General features: G+C 43.6%; 1 long non-coding RNA gene across 1 annotated transcript; it reads left to right on the top strand.

The window, feature by feature from the left end:
• The first annotated feature begins 7,709 nt into the window (after positions 1-7,709).
• Positions 7,710-15,640, top strand: LOC121285592. Its single transcript, XR_005944721.1, has 3 exons — positions 7,710-7,720; positions 10,261-10,340; positions 15,551-15,640. It is a non-coding gene; the product is annotated as an uncharacterized LOC121285592 (long non-coding RNA).
• The last annotated feature ends 3,152 nt before the right edge of the window (positions 15,641-18,792 follow it).

Below are 18,792 nucleotides of genomic sequence, written 5' to 3'. Positions count from 1 at the left end.
ACACCAATGGAGAGTCTGCATCAGAGGCTGCAGGATGCTGCAAGCTCTGCTTAGCTGGGCACAGATACTGTATCTTGGGGGCCATCAACAAAGAAGATAATTCTAAAGCGACAGCAAAGAACAAGCAATATGCTGGCAGGTTTTCCAGTCACACTCTCGTTGCGTGCAGAGATTGGAGGATCCTGCCTGAAGCATGAATGCAATGATGTTGCATGCCTTTGCGCTGATGTCTTCGTCCATGGAAAGAATGGCCACCTGCACAGTACAACAAATGCACTCCTCAAATGAGTTCCAGCAGGCCTTCACTCGTGGCTTGCACTATTAATGCCATGTTAAAAAGGATGAATGATACCCTATCATGATACGCATGCATTGCCCCACTGATCTGCAGCAAAGTGTTCACTGCTAACAGGGAAGTGTGCGTGGGGCATCAGACGGATGATAGTGAAAGGGAACATAGAAGTGCGGACTTCACTCAAAGCACTTCCACTTCTCACCAGTTAGCCCCCTTTCATTCAGCACCCCACATGCTGCTTTGTGTCCCAATGGCTGAGGCTGTCCCTGCACAGATGCAGTAGTCTTTGTTTAGGCTCTAATGGGCTCCAAAACCCAGAGGTTTGGTCAAGAGCATCTCCAGTAGTCAGAACAGAGGCCTGAGAAATCTGCGTTTCACTCTCCTGAAGCTGCAGGGTTTGGCCAGCTTAGAAGTGCTAGTGATGTAAAGAGTAAAGATTTGTGATTGCACAGGAAGCGTATATGAGTGTGTTACATAAAGCTAGGTTGCTAAGTTTCTGTTTTATTTTTGATTCTTGTAAATATTATTTATTTTCTGCCGCGTTCCTGTGTTGCCTGTTTTTGTTGCTGTCTAGCTCATGGCCTTTTTGCTTGTGATCAATGGTAAGACATGAACTGCTGTGGAACAACAGGGGGCTGTGAAAGGAATGTGTGATTGTTTGTGTAGGGAGAATGGTGGTGATGAGCAAAGTGGGGTTTGCATCTGGTTTTCAGCTCGGTGGAGAGATGAAACTTATCACTAATGAACCGGACAGTAATGAGGTCCTCCTAGGCAGCAATACGTTTCACTGCTGGTGCATTGAATGTGACATGTTCCGCCTTCTCCTCCTTCTGATCTTCGGAATTGTCTGAAGAGACTCTGTGTTTGTATTTAGTTTCTTCTGCGGGCCCAGTTCTTGTTGCTGTGCAATGTTGTACATAGCATAGCACATGACCCTGGCTACTGCACGCTGAAGCACCTGAAGTGCATCATAAGCCTGATGATGGTTTGCTCAGTGACACATCTGGTTGTCATATGGCTTTTATTGTATTGCTCCTGGACCTCATAGGCGGCTTCTTCACAGGTGGCATCAGCAACGTTTCAAGGGTATTTCTTGTCTCCAAGCAGCCAGTCAATATGTTTGCTTTGGGGTGAGAAGAGATTAGGGAGTTTGGACTGCCATAGGACAAAAGCAGGAATTGTGTGCCTGAACATTTTCTTGTGGTTGTATATCAGCTGTATGTTAATGGAGTGGAAACCTTTGCAGTTAATGAATACTCCCAGGTGAACTGGGGATGCATTAATTAGCGCTTGTGCGCAGTCGATGAATTCCTGATTTGTGGCGAGCCAATCAGTGCAATAAAGCCGGGTGCCCACTCACTCTGACTGCCATGATTGGTGTATAACTGCTGGCCCTGGAAAACAAGCCATCAGCCACTTTTATTCTGCCTCTGTACCGCATGCAATGTCTCTGGCAGAACTGTGGAAGGATCTGGGTCAAGGAAGCTGAGCCTAGTGGTGAGTTTGACAATCACTAGTAAAGCATGGCCACCATGTCCACTTGGCTGCAGGTTTTGGGCTGCAAATGTCTGTCACCATCTGATGTGGGACCCTGAGATATTGGTGTTCTGACATATCGAGAAAGCTTATCCTCAACCTTTGGACCCCATGTGGCAGCAAGAGCCTCCTGTGAGTTGCACCTCCCTGCTCTCTCCTGTGGACTGGCAGGTTTGTGAGGAACAGACTCCTGCTGCTTTTGCTGTTCCTGCTAGTGCTTTCCTGCTGCTCCTGATTCTACTGGTCATCTTGGTCCTTATCTGAGGTCCAAAGTTGAACAGCATAAGTGGCATCTGTGCTGATCTGATGGATCAGAGTTCCAAAGTGCAGTCGGACATACAAACCTCCAAGGTTGTCAAAGTTACATCACACGACAAGAACAAAGCCTTTCAGACAAGTAAACAAGAAATTGGCAGTGAAGTTTCAGTACTACCGACGTATTGTCTTCAGCCCTTCAAATGGTGCTGGCACTCACCAGTGCTTTCACTGGCAACTTCTAGGAAGCCAGGAAACCTGCAGACCTCCTGTTAAATTGCGAAAGATATATTAATATCTGTGTAACTGAGCAATTAAGAGATTGAAAGAGGGTTGAATGCATGCAACACTGCAGCTAAATGCAGAAGCCAATGAACTGGACACTTCTTAATGCAGTGTCAATTTCCCCAGTTTTAACCCTTCCACCTGCTCCCAAACCCATGTGCCCCTGCCCATTAAAATTCAACCCTTAGTAGCTGTTTTATATTTCTCAATTTCAAACATAATTTGATCATATTTTGACTGCTCTTAGACAAATGTTCTAGCTTAAACAGTAGTAAAGGGTAAGATCATGGGAAAGTGCTAAATGAATAAAATGATAAAGTACTGAAATTATAGGGAAACTAGAGATTAGTGAAGAAACTCACAGAGATAATTGAAAGTAGAAATATAGTAATGGATAAAATAAGGAAATTGAAGCTGGAAAATCTCTCCACCAAGTTGGCTTTCACTATTCAGTGTACTGAAGGAGTAAGTAACCAAATCAAAATACATTAGTAATAAGGGCTGATTATGCAGTTCTGGCACAGTAGTATTCAGACCATGGCTTCTCAGATATTGCATTCACCAAAAATACAGACAACTAGTCTCTTCAGATAATGGGATTAAGTCATTTACACTACCCAGCTCTCAGCTTAGGCTCAGGGTCAAGGAAATAATTTCCTGAGTAACAGCTTTTAAAACTGTCTTCTCACTTAACAGAGGGCAAAATAATATAGAGTGGTGGTGGTGGTGGGGGGGGGGGGGGGGGGGGGGGGGGGGGGGCGCGGGTGGCAAGGCGCATTTTCTACTTCACATCAGTGGAAAACTAACGATAACGGATTATCCGCTTGTTACCCTGCCTGATCTTTCTTGTCTCTGAAATCAATCTGCTTCTGTTGAAAGAGAAGGTTCAGTGCTTGTTTCGTGCAAGAGACTTTGGAGTTTGAGATGGTTCTCATTTTATGACAGCTGAATCATATAAAGAAATAGCAATCAGCTGCATTTCTTGTGCCATTGCTTGGATGACCTTGCACTGCTCCTACATGTTCTTTGAAGAGTCCTCTGAGAGACAAAGCCAAAGGCCATGCATGTGCTGCCATCATAAGAAACGCCAGTCAAATGTCATTTAACTCCAGCTATTTTTACAAGGCCCAGGTTCAATTGGATTGAAACCAGACAAACCACTTGGCATCGAGCTGGGCACCGAAATGACAATGGCACATCCCGCCCTGTTGACTCTGCGAAGTCCTCCTTACTAACGTCTGGGAGCTTGTGCCAAAATTGGGAGAGCTGTCCCACAGACTAGTTAAGCAACAGCCTGACCTGGTCACACTCACGAATCATACCTTACAATGTCCCAGACACCACTATCACCATCCCTGGGTATGTACTGTCCCACCACCAAGACAGACCTGCAGCAGTAGGGTTTGGTACATACAGGGTTAACTTGGGAGTACAGAACCACCCACAAAGTGATGTAAGAAGGCACAGGACCCAGAGCCAGGGTCACTCTAGAGATTTGTAAAGACCTAGGATAGAGTCAGTTCCATACCTGTACCCTCTGCTGTATATATGTATATAGCTATGAGTTGTTAATAAAGACTTGCTGTTAATATTCTCAAGATTATGAGGCCTAACTTGTGGTGTCCGAAGCAGGATTATTCAAGGCCCACCAGTTGCAGCAGCACAGTGGTATAGAGTTGGGAGGGAGTTGCCCTGGGAATCTCAACATTAACTCTGGACCCCTTGAAGTCTCATGGCATCAGGTCAAACATGGGCAAGGAAACCTCCTGCTGATGAATCAGTGCTCCTCCATGATGAACACCATTTGGAAGAAGCACTGAGGGTGACAAGGGCACAGAATAGACTCTGGGTGGGGGACTTCAATGACATCACCAAGAGTGGCTCAGTAGCACCACTACTGCCGAGTCCTGGACATAGTTTCTAGACTGGGTCTGCGGCAGGTGGGTGAAGGAATCAACAAAGGAAAAAACCCACTTGACCTCGTCCTCACCAATCTACCTGTTGCAGACACATCTGTCCATGACAATATTGGTAGGAGTGACCACCGCATAGTCCTTATGAAGACGAAATCTCGTCTTTGCATTGAGGATACCCTCCATCGTGCTAAATGGGATAGATATTAAATAGATTTATCAACTGAAAACTGGACATCCATGATGTGCTGTGGGCATCAGCAGCAGGAAAACTGTATACAACCACAATCTATAACCTCATGGCCTGGCATATTCCCCCACTCTACTGTTATCATCAAGCTGGGGTATAAACCCCGGTTCAATGAAAAGTGCAGGAGGGCTTGCCAGGAGCAGTACCAGGCATTCCTAAAAATGCAACCTGGTGAAGCCAAGATACAGGACTACTTGCATGCTAAACAGCAGAAGCAACATGCAAAACACAGAGCTAAGCGATCTCAAAATCAACAGATCAGAGCTAAGCTCCCAGTCCTGCCACATCTGGTTATGAATGGTGCTGGACAATTAAACAATTGACTGGGGGAGAAAGCTCCACAAATATCCCCATCCTCAATAATGGGGGATCCAAGCACATCAGTGCCAAAGGCAAGGTTGAAGCATTTGCAACCATCTCCATCCATAAGTGCCAAGTGGATGATCCCTTCTCAGCCTCCTCTTGAAATGTCTAGCATCAGAGATGCTGGTCTTCAGCCAATTTGATTCACACCACGTGATATCAAAAAACATCTGAAGGCCCTTGTCACTGCAAAGGCTATGGGTCCTGACAATATTCCTGAAATGGTTTGAAGACTTGTGCTCCAGGACTAGCCACACCCCTAGCCAAGCTGTTGCAGCATAACTACAGCATATACCTAGAAATATGGAAAATTGCCCAGTTATGTCCTGTCCACAAAAGGCAGGACAAATCCAACCCAGCCAATTACCGTCTCATTAGTCTACTCTCAATCATCAGCAAAGTAACGGAAAGAGTCATCAATAGTGCTATCAAGCGGCACTTACTCAGCAATAATTTGCTCATTAATGCTCAGTTTGGGTTCTACCAGGGCCACTCAGCTCCTGACCTCATTGCAACCTTGGTCCAAACATGGACAAAAGAGCTGTAGTCAAGAGGTGAGGTGAGAGTGACTGCCCTTGACATCAAGGTAGCATTTAACTGAGTATGGCTTCAAGGAGTCCTAGCAAAACTGGAGTCAATGGGAATCACGGGGAGAATGCTCCATTGGTTGGAGTCATACCTAGCACAAAGGAAGATGGTTGTGGTTGTTTGTTGTGGTTGTTGGAGGTCAGTCATCTTAGTTCCAGGACATCACTGCAGGAGTTCTTCGGGGTAGTGTCCTCGGCCCAACCATCATCAGCCGCTTCATTAATGACCTTCCTTCCATCATAAGATCTGAAGTGGGGATGCTCGCTGATAATTGCACAATGCTCAGCACCATATGTGACTCCTCAGATACTGAAGCAGTCCATGTCCATGTGCAGCAAGACCTGGACAGCATTCAAGCTTGGGCTTATAAGTGGCAAGTACCATTTGTACCACACTGGTGCCAGGCAAATACCATCTCCCCATGACATTTAATGGCATTGCCATCACTGAATCTCCCATTATTAATATCAGGGGGTTACCATTGACCAGAAAGTGAACTGGACCAGCCAAATAAATATTATGGCTATAAGAGCAGGTCAGAGGCTGGCAATTCTGTGGCGAGTAACTCACCTCCTGACTCTCCAAAGCCTGTCCCCCATCTGCCAGGCATAAGTCAAGAATGTGATGGAATACTCTTGCCTGGATGAGTGCAGCTCCATCAACACTCAAGAAACTCCACGCCATCCAGGACAAAGCAGCCCGCTTGATAGGCACCCCATCCACCATCTTAAATATTCACTCACTCCACCACTGACATACAGTGGCAGCAGTGTGCACTATTTACAAGATGCACTGCAGCAATGCACCGGCTTCTTCGATAGCACCTTCTAAACCTGTGACCTCTATTGTCTAGCAGGACAAGGGCAGCATTTGCATGGGAAGACCACCACTTGCAAGTTCCACTCCAAGCCACCCTGACTTGAAACTATATTGCTGTTCCTTCATTGTTGCTGGTTCAAAATCCTGGAACTCCTTTCCTAACTGTACTGTGGGTGTATCTACACCACATGGACTGCAGCAGTTCAAATAGGCAGCTCATCAACCACCTTCTCAAGGGAAATTAGGGATGGATGCTAAAATCTGACCTAGCCAGTGACACCCAAATCCTGTGGGAAAAAAGGTCACTAATCACTGGCATGACAGGTCTAATAGTCCCCTGTAGATCCTAGTTTCACCATCCATGCCATCCCATCTATCCTCATAGAACTGATGAAGTTAGAAGTGGGCAAATGCTCACTTCCTGCCAGGCCAAACAAGAATTTTCTCAAAAGTCTGCATCTGGCATACCAGCTCCAGGCTTAAATTCCAACCCTTCCTAAGTTACTCCTACTGGATTTATGGTAGGACTACACGAGCAGGATGTGGTTTTACAGGCCTGCAATTTCCTCCAATGTATCTTCATCCTTATTCCAATATTAAATTTAGACAGAGGATGGCGTGCAACAGGATTAAAGGGTACAGTAGTGTTAGTCATTAACAGTTAGCGCAGGTCCACGCACAGATCCAAAAACTATTGAAAAGGTGATTGGGTTGGCCCTAGTTAATTCTTTATTATGAACTCCTGACTCATGTTAGGCCTGTTACTAGATACTCCCCAGAGAGAGAGGCAGCAGCAAAATACTGAGGGCAGTGGTCATTTAAAGGGGAGTGATAACCTGGAGGGAAGAATTCCTTTCCACGTTTACAGAGGCTGTAGTTGTTCAAAAGTATATATATTTGTTCACGTTGTTTGGCAAAAAATACTTTGTCAAAAAACAGTGGCTGGTAAAAGTAAATATGGAGGCAGGCAATAGAGTCTGTGGGCAAGTTATAGAACAGTGCAGCTAACAGCCATTGTGGGGGAAAGAAACATTTTCCATCTCCCCCCTTATTCTCGTGGCCATTTGATGGGTAGTGAAATGTAGGCGGTGCTGAATGAGGTGGCTGCAAGGAGAGTTGTCTGGTTTGTCATTCTAGAGCACCTTCCCTACAGGGTAGTATTGCAGCATTCTTGGTACAAAGTATGATAGGGTTATCTAAAGTAGGGTGGGAGGAGGTGTTTGTGGAGCGTAGACATTAGCATGGATCAGGTGGATTGAATGATCATTTTCTGTGCTGTACATTCTATATAATTCTATGTAAGGTAATGCCCAAACTGAACATTGTATACTCTTTCCACAGAGTTGGGAACAGACTTTGAAGAAGACGGCATATCCTAAGAAGCTGTTAAGATATCCCAGCAGCACCATTTCCCAAGTAGATAACCCAAGCACGCAATACCATAAAGTGATTGTTGTAAATGTATTCCTATGTTATAATTCTTTCAGGACTTATGAAGTATCTATATTGGAACCCATAAATCATAAGATCATAAGAAATAGGAGTAGGAGTAAGTCACTTGGCCTATTGAGCATGCTCCTCCATTCAATAAGATTATGGCTGGTCTGATTGTGGCTTTAACTCCACTTTCCTGTGTGCTCCCCATTATCCTTGACTCTCTTTGAGATCAAAAATTTGTCTAGCTCAGCCTTGAATATATTCAATGATACAGCCTCCAATGCTCTCTGGGGAAGAGCACTTCAGAGATTAATGACCCTCTGAGAGAAGAAATTCCTCCTCTCCGTCTTAAATGGGAGATCCCTCATTTTTAAACTGTGCCCCCTAGTACTACATTCCCCTACTGGGAGAAACATCAACTCAGCATATATCCTGTCAAGCCCCCTCAGAATCATATATGTTTTAATAAGATCCAAGGGCAGAATTTTCCGTTCCTATTGGCATCGGGTGTCATGGCGGGTGAATGGACAATATGGTGAGAAGTCCAAAAATCTGTTTCACACTGTCATGAAACCAGTTTGCCATCGTCTGTTCTGCCCATCAAGAAAGTCATTTTAATACAGCTGCATATCATCATAAGCCGTGCTCATCGGAATCATCCTCCATGTCAAATTTACTGCCCACGTCAGTGGGAAAACATGCCAGTGCACTACACATCTTGACAAGTGTGATGTGCAGAAGTCAGGGCTTACCATCAGGGCCTTGCTCACATGGCAGACATCTCAGCAACAGAGGATGCTGGAGCCCTACAGCTACCGGACCCTGGAGGAACATGTGAATCACATGCTGGGTGGATTCTGATGGACATGGCTCTGCTGTGAAGTAGCTCATGGAAGGTGAAAGGTCACCATTGGGGGTCTGCTTCAGGACATCTGTGTCTTGGCCATGGTCTGCTACAGGTGATCATCAAGGGGGTAAAGAGGGTGGTCCATCTGTGTGTGGGAGAGGAAGGTGTACCGGGGAGGGTGAGAAGGGGGAACAATGGTGTTGTGTAGAGTGAGGTTAGGAAGGGGGAACGATGGTGTTGGGGGATTGGGAGGTTGGGAGGAGGGTAGAGGGAGTACGGGGGAAGGAGGATATAATGGGGGAGAATGCGGCAACTGAGGAGGTAGATGTAAGGGGGAGGAAGGTGTAAGGGATGGAGTTTGGAGGGGAGCAGTCCTTTGAGGGAAGGAAGGAATTCAGAGAGGGACAGGACTTTGGAGGGAGGAATGAGTTTGGAAGGAGGAATGAGTCCAGGAGGAGGAAGGAGTTCGGGGAGGAAGGTGTAAGGGGGAGAAAGGGGTGGAGGGATGTCCAGGTGAATGTGCAAGGGAAGAGTTTGTGGCGTCGTAGACTGCTACCTGGGGAGTGAAATGAGGGTGGGAGTGCTAGGAGGGAATAGTGAGAATGAGAGAGGGCAAAGTGAGCTTATGGGGCTGGTGGCTGAGGATGTGACGGTAGCAGTAGAAGGGACGGCATGGGTGGTTGGTAGGGACTCGGAGGCAAACACAGACCCTGGCGATGGGAAGGAGGTCAGGGAGGTCAACATGGATGGGGGTGGGATTCTCAGAAAGATAGGGAACGTGTATTCACTTGGATATCCTAGAAATAAAAGGGTTCTGGCTGGTAGGGGAGGTGGAAGGTGATGCCAGCAGGGTCAACAGTAATGGGGAAAGGACATGGGTGACTGGGAAGGGAAAAGGATGGGTGAGCTGAAGATATACTTCACTACAACCATCTTGCAAAATCAAAAGTGAGCAGAGCCTCATGTTGGGCGGGAGCAAATGCTGCATGGGAGTGTGATCAGTGGGCTGGCAGGGATACAGGATGGCTCAGATGGATAATTGAAGCATTAAAAATGCTCGGGACATTGAGATGAATGTGATGGAGGAAGGATCCGTATGCGTGGAAGAAAGACCCTGCCACACTCACATTTCTCCCTCCAGAATCACTCGGGCTGGCTGCGTGCAGCTGAACTGCTAGTGCGGGGGAAGCAGGGGAGGATTTGCCAAGCCTGTCAATGAAGCTGAAAGACATTACACATTATTCAGTGGAAGTGAATAATTTCTGATTATAAATAATGCTAGCGGCTCTGCTTCAAGAGTCACTTTTGACAATGAATTCCATGCACCATTAAACTTTGGTGAAAAAACTTCCTCTAATGTCCGTCTTCTATAGTAATGATAATATTGAGCCAATGCCCACTTTGTTACAGAATAGCCAATTAATTGAAATAATCATTCATAATTCATCCTCGATCTCAAACCTGTATCAGATTTGACCTTAGTCATTTCCATACATTGAAACTGCATTACAACACCAGATCTCAGTAGAATTGAGATGTAAGATTGACTGGCTATTTTTAAGAATGAGCTTTGCATTTTGACCTGTGCAGTAGAAATTGCCAGACAATTACACTACTGTTTTGCAATGTGCAATGTTATCATCTCCTGTTTTCTTTATTTGATCCGCTGCAGAGACAGGATCCATCATCACTTTGCAGAAACAGGAACTGCTAAGCAATCCAGTAGCCTACTTTTTGAAGGATGATGGCAAGGTGAGAAACCAGGGCAAGAAAACTGGCACAGTCTGCAGCAAACACGCCACAAAACAGTGAGACTAAGGATTGGAGCAAACAGAAGTTACTGTCTGAAAATAATCCTCACATTGAGTTAGCTGTGTTAGCAGGGACAACTAAATATAGCCACCAGAAATATAAGATGAATGCCATATCTTGCAGTGGAAGCTGGTGTATTCAGGGGAATGAACTTGAAACCTGCAATGTGACAGCCACCTTTTTCTCTGTGATGCACTATTGTTTATTGAAGGGTGTGCAGGTGCTTTAATGCTTATTTGTCAAATTGCGCTCTGTGCAACATTGGTGTTGCCAGCTGCAGCCACAAAACTGCAGCAGCATTGCTCATTGGTGAGTGTGCAGTTGGGCCACAGCTGTAATGACAAGCCCATCCAAAGACTGGAAACAGCTGCAGAATCCATTTAAACATTGTAGAACTTGTCCATGCAGCTGATGAGCTGAGGAAAATCAGCATTTAGCACAATGGTTCAGTGTCACAGACAGTGGCTTTCACTGCTGGAAATCCTGAAATCTTACGGCCACTCAAAATGCGAGCAGCTGGTCAGGGTCAGTGGTAGAAAGGTTTCTGCATGGAAAGTGGTTGGTGAACGTATCCACACCAAATTCAGCACAAGAATTCAGGAAGAAACAAGGGAATTATTCTGTAAGAGGATAGTTGTAAAGGCATTCTGATCGAGTTAGCAGAATGAACAACTGTTTGCCTTCATATATATGGTAGATACAGGTACTTGGAATGTAAAGGCGAGTATTAATTAGATCTAGCAATTTAATTCACATAGCAAAAGTATTTATATAGTGCCTTTCACAACCCCAGGATATTCTAAAGTGCTGTACAGCCAATTAAGTACATAGACCTAAATGATGAAATATGTAACAAGGAAGATAAGATAAAGGTAAGTGCTACAATCATGTTCATTGCTTCACATATGAAATTATAGTATAGGGTTGTCAATGAATGAAGGTTTTGACCCAGGTGGCAGTACACTGCATTGCACTAAATGCATTAAAGTGCATTGTTGTTATTGTTATAAGTAAAAAATAGCCCATAATCATTGTGTACATTTGGCACTGACACCTAAAAGCCACTGACATCATTTCAGTAGAAGAAGATGACATTTATTATATCTAAGACTGTCAGAGGCTCAAGCTTGCTAGAGAAGGGGAGTTACATACAGACCAGCTGAAATACAGGCTACCTGTAGAATATATAAGCTAAAAGAAAATAAACGCTTTTTATAAACTACAATTTATCAGTAATGACATTGAACTCCAGAGGTGCCTTTCTGTACACATGAATGATGTGTCTGCTCTCTCATGCAGCAGCAGGCAGTGTGATGTGGCGAGGCCCTTAAGAGTACAATAGGCAATGCAAAGTGACCACAATGGGTATTATGCATAAGCAGCAGCCACAGTCAGACACTTTGAGATTATCAGATGATAAAGGGGATGAGACACAGCTGGTACTTCAGTGCAAGGAGTATTACAAACAAGGTAGATGAGTTAAGGGCACAGGTAGACACATGGCAGCAGGATGTCATTGCTATAATGGAGACCTGGCTAAAGGAGGGCCAAAACTGGCAGCTTAACATCGCTGGTTATAGAGTCTTCAGACACGATAGAGGAGGAGCTAAAAAAGGAAGGGGGTAGCATTAATGGTTAAAGAATCAATTCCAGTTGTGAGAAGGAATGATATACTAAATGGGTCAATAAACGAGGCTTTATGGATTGAGCTTAGAAATAAAAAAAGGGGCATCACACTACTGGGAGTATACTACAGGCCCCCAAATAGTCAAAGGGAGATAGAAGAACAAATATGTAGGCAAATTTCTGCTTGTAAGAACAAGAGGGCAATAATGGTAGGAGACTTCAACTATCCTAATATCAACTGGGATTCAAACAATATAAGGGGCATTGAGGGAGAAAAATTCATGCAGTGTGTCCAGGAAAATTTTTTCAACCAATTAGTGACAAACCCAACGAGAGGAGATGCAATTCTACGCCTAGTCTTGGGGAACTAAGAAGGGTAAGTGAGTGAAGTGACAGTTGGCGACCATATCGGGGACAGTGATCTCAATTCAGTTAGATTTAGCATTACCATGGAAAAGGACAGAGATCAGGCAGGAATAAAAGTCTTGAACTGGGGGAAGGCAAATTTTGCAGAAATGGGAAGGGACTTGGCTGAGGTGGACTGGACAGCATTGCTGGAGGATAAAACAGTGGAAAACCAGTGGGAAGCACTAAAAAGCAAGATCCTAATTGTACAAAGTAGACATGTCCCTTACAAAAATAAGATTGGTACTGCCAAATCTAGACCCTCCTAGTTGTCTAGAGGAATACAGGGGAAGATCAAACAGAAAAAGAAAGCATACAATAGGCACAAAGAACTAAGCACTGCAGATAGCCTAGACTAATATAGGAAGTGCAGGGACAAAGTAAAAAAGGAAATAAGGAAATCAAAGAGAGGGCATGAAAAAAGATTAGCAAGTAAAGTTAAAGACAACCCAAAGATGTTTTACCAATACATTAATGCCAAAAAGTTAGTTAAGGAAAAAGTGGGACCTATCAGAGATGAAGATGGAAACTTGTGTGTAGATGCAGAGGCTGTGGGAAGGGTTTTGAATGAATATTTTGTCTCTGTGTTTAGGGAGGATGTAGATATAGTAGTCTAGGAGGAACACTGCGAGATATTGGATGGGATATTCATAAAGAGAGAGGAAGTACTGGAAGGGTTGAAATCCTTGAAAGTTGATAAGTCACCAGGGCCAGATGGATTGTTTTCGAGGCTGCTGAAGGAAGTCAGGGAGGAGATAATAGATGCTCTGAGGATGATTTTCCAATTTTCACTGGATACAGGGGAGGTACAGGAGGACTGGGGAAATGCAAACGTAGTTCCATTGTTTAAAAAAGGATCAAAGGAAATGCCAAACAATTATAGGCCAGTTAGTCTTACATCTGAGCAAATTAGCAGAATCAATCCTGAGAGATAGGATTAACTGTCAAGTGGAAAGGCATGGACTAGTCAGGGATGGTCAGCATCGATTTGTTAAAGGAAGGTCTTGCCTCACAAATTTGATTGAATTCTTTGAGGAAATGACAAGAAGGGTTGCTGAAGGTAGTGCAGCGGATGTTGTGTACATGGATTTTAGCAAGGCATTTGACAAGGTCCCACGTGGCAGATTGGTCAGGAAAGTAAAAGCCCATGGGATTCAGGGTAATGTGGCAAACTGGATAAAAGGTTGGCTTTCTAACAGGAAACAAAGGGTAATGGTCGATGGATGCCCTTGCGAATGGAAAGTTGTCTCAAGTGGTGTTCCATAGGGCTCGGTGTTGGGACCCTTGCTGTTTGTGTTATATATTAATGATTTGGACGTGAACGTGGGGGGCATGATTGGGAGAATTTGCAGATGACACAAAGATACACTAGTGGATAGTGTAGAGGATAGCCATAATGTCCAAAACAATATAGATGGGTTGGTGGAGGTGGGCGGTAAAGTGGCAGATGGATTTTAACATAGAGAAGTGTGAGGTCATACATTTAGGGAGGTCAAACAGTTACAGGGATTACAAAATAAATGGGAATATACTAAGAGGGGTAGATGAAATGAGAGATCTTGGCAAACAAGTACACAGGTCCCTGAAGGCAGCAGTTCAAGTAGACAAGGTTGTAAAGAAAGCATATGGAATTCTCTCCTTCATTGGCAGAGGTATAGAATATAAAAGTAAGGATATAATATTGGAATTGTATAAACACTGGTAAGGCCACAACTGGAGTATTGTGTGCAGTTCTGGTTACCACATAATAGGAAGGACATAATAGCTCTGGAGAGGGTGCAGAGGAGGTTTTCAAGAATGTTGCCAGGGTTAGAAAAGTGTAGCTACGAGGAGATTTTGGATAGGTTGGGGTTATTTTCCTTAGAACAAAGAAGGCTGAGAGGTGGCATGATTGAGGTGTACAAAATTATGAAGGGAATAGATAGAGTGGACAAGATAAAATTGTTTCCCTTGGTGGAGAATTCTAGAACCAGGGGACATAGATTCAAGATAAGTGGCAGAAGGTGTAGGGGGGACATGAGGAAGAACTTTTTTATGCAGAGGGTAGTGGGTGTCTGGAATTCGTTTCGCAAGTTGGTGGTAAGGGCAGAAACTCTGAACTTTTTAAAAGTACCTGGATCTGCACCTTAAGTGCTGTAAGCTGCAGGGCTATGGGCCGGGTGCAGGAAGGTGGGATTAGAAAAGGGACCTGGGTATCCTCAGACTGGCATGGACAAGATGGGCCGAATGGTCTCCTTCTGTGCTGTAACTTTTCTATGGTTTATGCACAGAGCGCTGATGGGTGCAGGAGAGATGTTGTCTTATGAGGTGAAGAGTGGAGGCATAGCTTGGAGCTGCATGAAACTGCAGCATTGAGTAAGGATGATGCTAGACTTGGATTATGTGGAAAGATCATTTAAGTTTTTACCTCAAAGGATGGAAAGTAACTTGATTAATGCAGATTGTCAGACAGCTGCAGTGACTGCTACTTTATTGTGGCCTTAGAATCTACAGAGGAACAAGAGAAGACAGACGCCAAGGAGTTATGTCAAAACCTCACAGATACAGTGTCCTCTGCTTGCCAATGGACACTCAGGGAACGGGAAGCAGCAACATGATAATTGTGCAGCCAGTAGCATACTTCTGAATTCACAAACATGGGCACAGTTAACACAAAAGATATTCTTGGCACTATGAAGACAAATTGTGCTGGTTACTTAGATATCCACAGACAATCATAAGAATCTAACATTTGGCTCAGGAGCACCAGCCAGTCAATACACTCGTCCAGGGAAGCTCATTGTTTGGTACATTGTATGGAAGCTTTATAATTTCATGGAATGAACACAGTAGGAAAGATTGAAATAGTACATCATATCCACAGAGGGACCACATATTTAAGTAATAGCACCAAAAACAGAAACATTTGTCCAATAGTCACTGGTGTTTATTTTGCTATTGGTGCTTAACATATGAGCTTTCTGTTATGCAGAAAGGTAAGTGTATAGGTCATAATCATTCTGAAGATCAATGTTGTCCATTTGCTCACCAATCAGTCAAGAGATCTGAATCATTGCTTTGACAAATAAATATTTACTCAGAAACAAATCTGATATTTGGACATGTTTCTCAATGTGCAGGTATTCATCAAAGTGGTTATCAACCTTGGCTTCACCATTCATTCCAGATCACCTGAGATTTCTTCAATTCTTCCTTCCTCGCTAAACAGGTGTGTCATATTGCATTAGCAAAAATGAAAAAAAAAATGTATACTGCAAGGGAACTGCATGCATGCACTATTTTCACTTCCATGCCATTTATACATGTAAAGAATTTTAATTGACATGTATTTCCAGGAGTTACTTGTGACTAACTAGTCATATCTGCAGAGTCAGAGATGCCCTGTACTTCAGGCAGTTTTGTCATAATAACACTATAGCTGTCTCTGTTGCTAATGTTGGGATAGCTATTGTAGTGGATGTCTATATGAGTGGCAAAGGAGAACTTTAACATCATCTCTAACACAACCATTGTGCCTCCTGTTGGTGCCTGGAACGGAGCAGTGATATAAACTATAAGATGATAGTGACATTCACCTCCACTGAAAGGGCAATGCTGATGTTTTATTGTGCTTGCAGGTCACTGTTAACCAGACGGCAGAGTTTTCTTACTACATATGTATTAAGCCTTGGCCTCGTGAGGAATGGTTCTTTTGTGAGGTCCACATATCTTCATCTTGGCTGGTAGTGCCTTACCCTGTAATAGATTGTAGCAACTGATGTACCTCCTGTGAACTCCTCACTCCCTCTCTATAGTTCCTTGATTTAGCACTCCATAATTTAATAATGAATTACAACATCCCCTGCAGTGTTTGCAGAAGTCATCAATTAAACTATATGCGCAATATTACTTTGCCTTTATTTGTACAGTCAGTTCTTCTTTCTTCTACTGAATGTCGAGTGTGTGTATGCCATAGCAACACATGCTTTTTTGCTGTGCCCAGAATAATTACATACATTGTTCTCCACAGTTGCATCTAATGAGGGTTCCCAGCAGAGAGAAGCCAGGAACAAGAATTTCTTATATTTCCCTTTTGCTACCTAATTATACTCAAGCATTTGAAGACTTTGATGATTTCACTGAATACCACCACTAATGCCAATTTCTATAAATTCACCCATAGTGCATGCACATCTCAGCACTACACGTCTAATGATTCTTAAAGCTACACCCAGAGGAAAACATCATTCCTCATTTTATTTATACATCATGAAAGAATAAGAAATCTTCATATCTACTCTATTAAGCATGAGCTTTTTGAATTTGCTGAATAATCTACTTCTCTTTGTTTGATCGGTTTTTACCTATAATCAAAAGTGAAAAAGCACAACTTTAATTAAAGTACATTTTAAATTACCCCATTACTTTTCAGGAAGTACATTGGCTTGTAATTTTAAATATGTCTTAATTTACACATTCCACCATTTCACTATTCCTCTTTCTCATGTAGTTCAACTCATTTATCATAGAATATTACAGAAGGAAGGAAGCAACTCTGTTTCTCTTTGAAAGACTTATCTAATTAGTCCCATTTCCCTGCACTTTCCCATAGCCCTGCAAAATTTTCTTTTTCAAGCTTATAACCAGTTCCCTTTTGAAACTTATTATTGAATTTACTTCCACTACCTGTTCAGACAATGCATACGAGATCGTAATAAATTGCTGCAGTAAAGAATTTGCTCATTTATCCCTCATTCTTTGGATAACTATCTTAAATCTGTGTCCTATGATTATTGAGCCTATCCACTCCCTATGCACTCTATCAAAATCCTTCATAACCTTGAATACTTCTGTTAAATGACCTCATGATGAAAGGTTATAAGCCTGAAACATTGGCCGGAATTTTCCCGTTGGTGATTTGGGGGCAAGGCCCGCTTGCTGACGGGAAAATGATGCGGGATGACGTTGGGAGGAACCCCTTATGTCATCCTGGTCCCTTTAAATTTTTAGGAAGGTGGGCAGACAGCGAAATCAGCTGTCCGCCCGCCGACCTGTCAATGGCCAATTAAGGCCATCGACAGGATAATTAAGATAATTAAAGACCTGCCCGTCCAACCTTAAGATTAGCGGGCAGGCCAGGAGCCCCAGCGGGCTTCTGATAAAGCATGAAACCTCATCCCATTGGCAGTATGAGGTTTATGTACGTTTTTAAAAAGTCTAATAAAGTTTATGTCATTTTTACTAACATGTCCCATCTCGTGTGACATTGTCACATGAGGGGGACATGTTAATAATTTCAATATTTATCCAGTTTTAGACTTTACTTACCTGTCACTAATCTCCCTGAGACAGGACTTGCCTCAGGGAGCAGTGCGCTCTTTTGCGTGCATGCACGAAAGAGTGCACTTTGACAGATGGGGAATTCCACCCCCCCCGCAAAAGAAGCACATAGCGCTTCCTGTTGGGCAGGCCACTGGGTGGGCTTTAATTGGCCCGCCCACTCAAAATGACGGCAGGACCCGTTTCGGTGGCGGGGGTCAGCTGTCTGCCCATCGCCGGGCCGGTGGGGCCCGCCTGCCATCCGAGGGCAAAATTCTGCCCATTATCTCTGTTTTTTGCTCCACAGATACCACCTGACCTAATGAGTATTTCCAGCATTTGTTGTTTTTATTTCATTGAATAGGTTACATCTACTCAGATATCTCACTCTTCCATTTGACTAGAGATGGTGGTGTAGCGGTAATATCATTGGACTAATAATCCAGAGACCCAGACTAATGCTCATGGGACATGGGTTCAAATCCCACCACAGCAGCTGGTGGAAATTAAGTTCAGTTAATTAATAATTCTGGAATTGAAAACTAGTAATGGTGAGCATGGAACTATCATCTGGTTCACGGGTGTAATATAGGCCCCTAAACAGTCAGGGAGAAATAGAAGAGCAGATATATAGGCAAATTTCAGAGAAGTATAAAAATAATAGGGTAGTAATAGTGGTAGATTTCAACTTCCCCAACATTAACTGGGTTAGTCATAGTGTGATAGGTTTAGAGGGACTGGAATTCTTAAAATGCATCTAGGAGAGCTTTTTAAGCCAGTACATAGAAGGTCCTACAAGACAGGGGGCAGTCCTGGAAGTAAATTAAGGGAATGAAGCCGAGCAAGTGGTAGAGGTATCAGTGGGGGAGCATTTTGCAGATAGTGATCATAACTCCGTTATATTCAAGGTTGTTATGGAAAAGGACAAGGATGGGCCAGAAATCAGTGTTCTAAATTGGGGGAAGGCTGATTTTAATAAGATCAGATATGATTTGGCCAGAGTGGACTGGGAGCAGCTTCTTTGAGGTAAATCTGCGTCAGAGCTGTGGGACTCATTCAAGAA

This window comes from Carcharodon carcharias, chromosome 13 (genome assembly GCF_017639515.1).
Source record: "Carcharodon carcharias isolate sCarCar2 chromosome 13, sCarCar2.pri, whole genome shotgun sequence".
In the NCBI taxonomy this organism is placed as follows: domain Eukaryota; kingdom Metazoa; phylum Chordata; class Chondrichthyes; order Lamniformes; family Lamnidae; genus Carcharodon; species Carcharodon carcharias.
The sequence above is the reverse complement of the archived record's forward strand: the minus strand, read 5'-3'. Positions and strand labels throughout refer to the sequence as shown.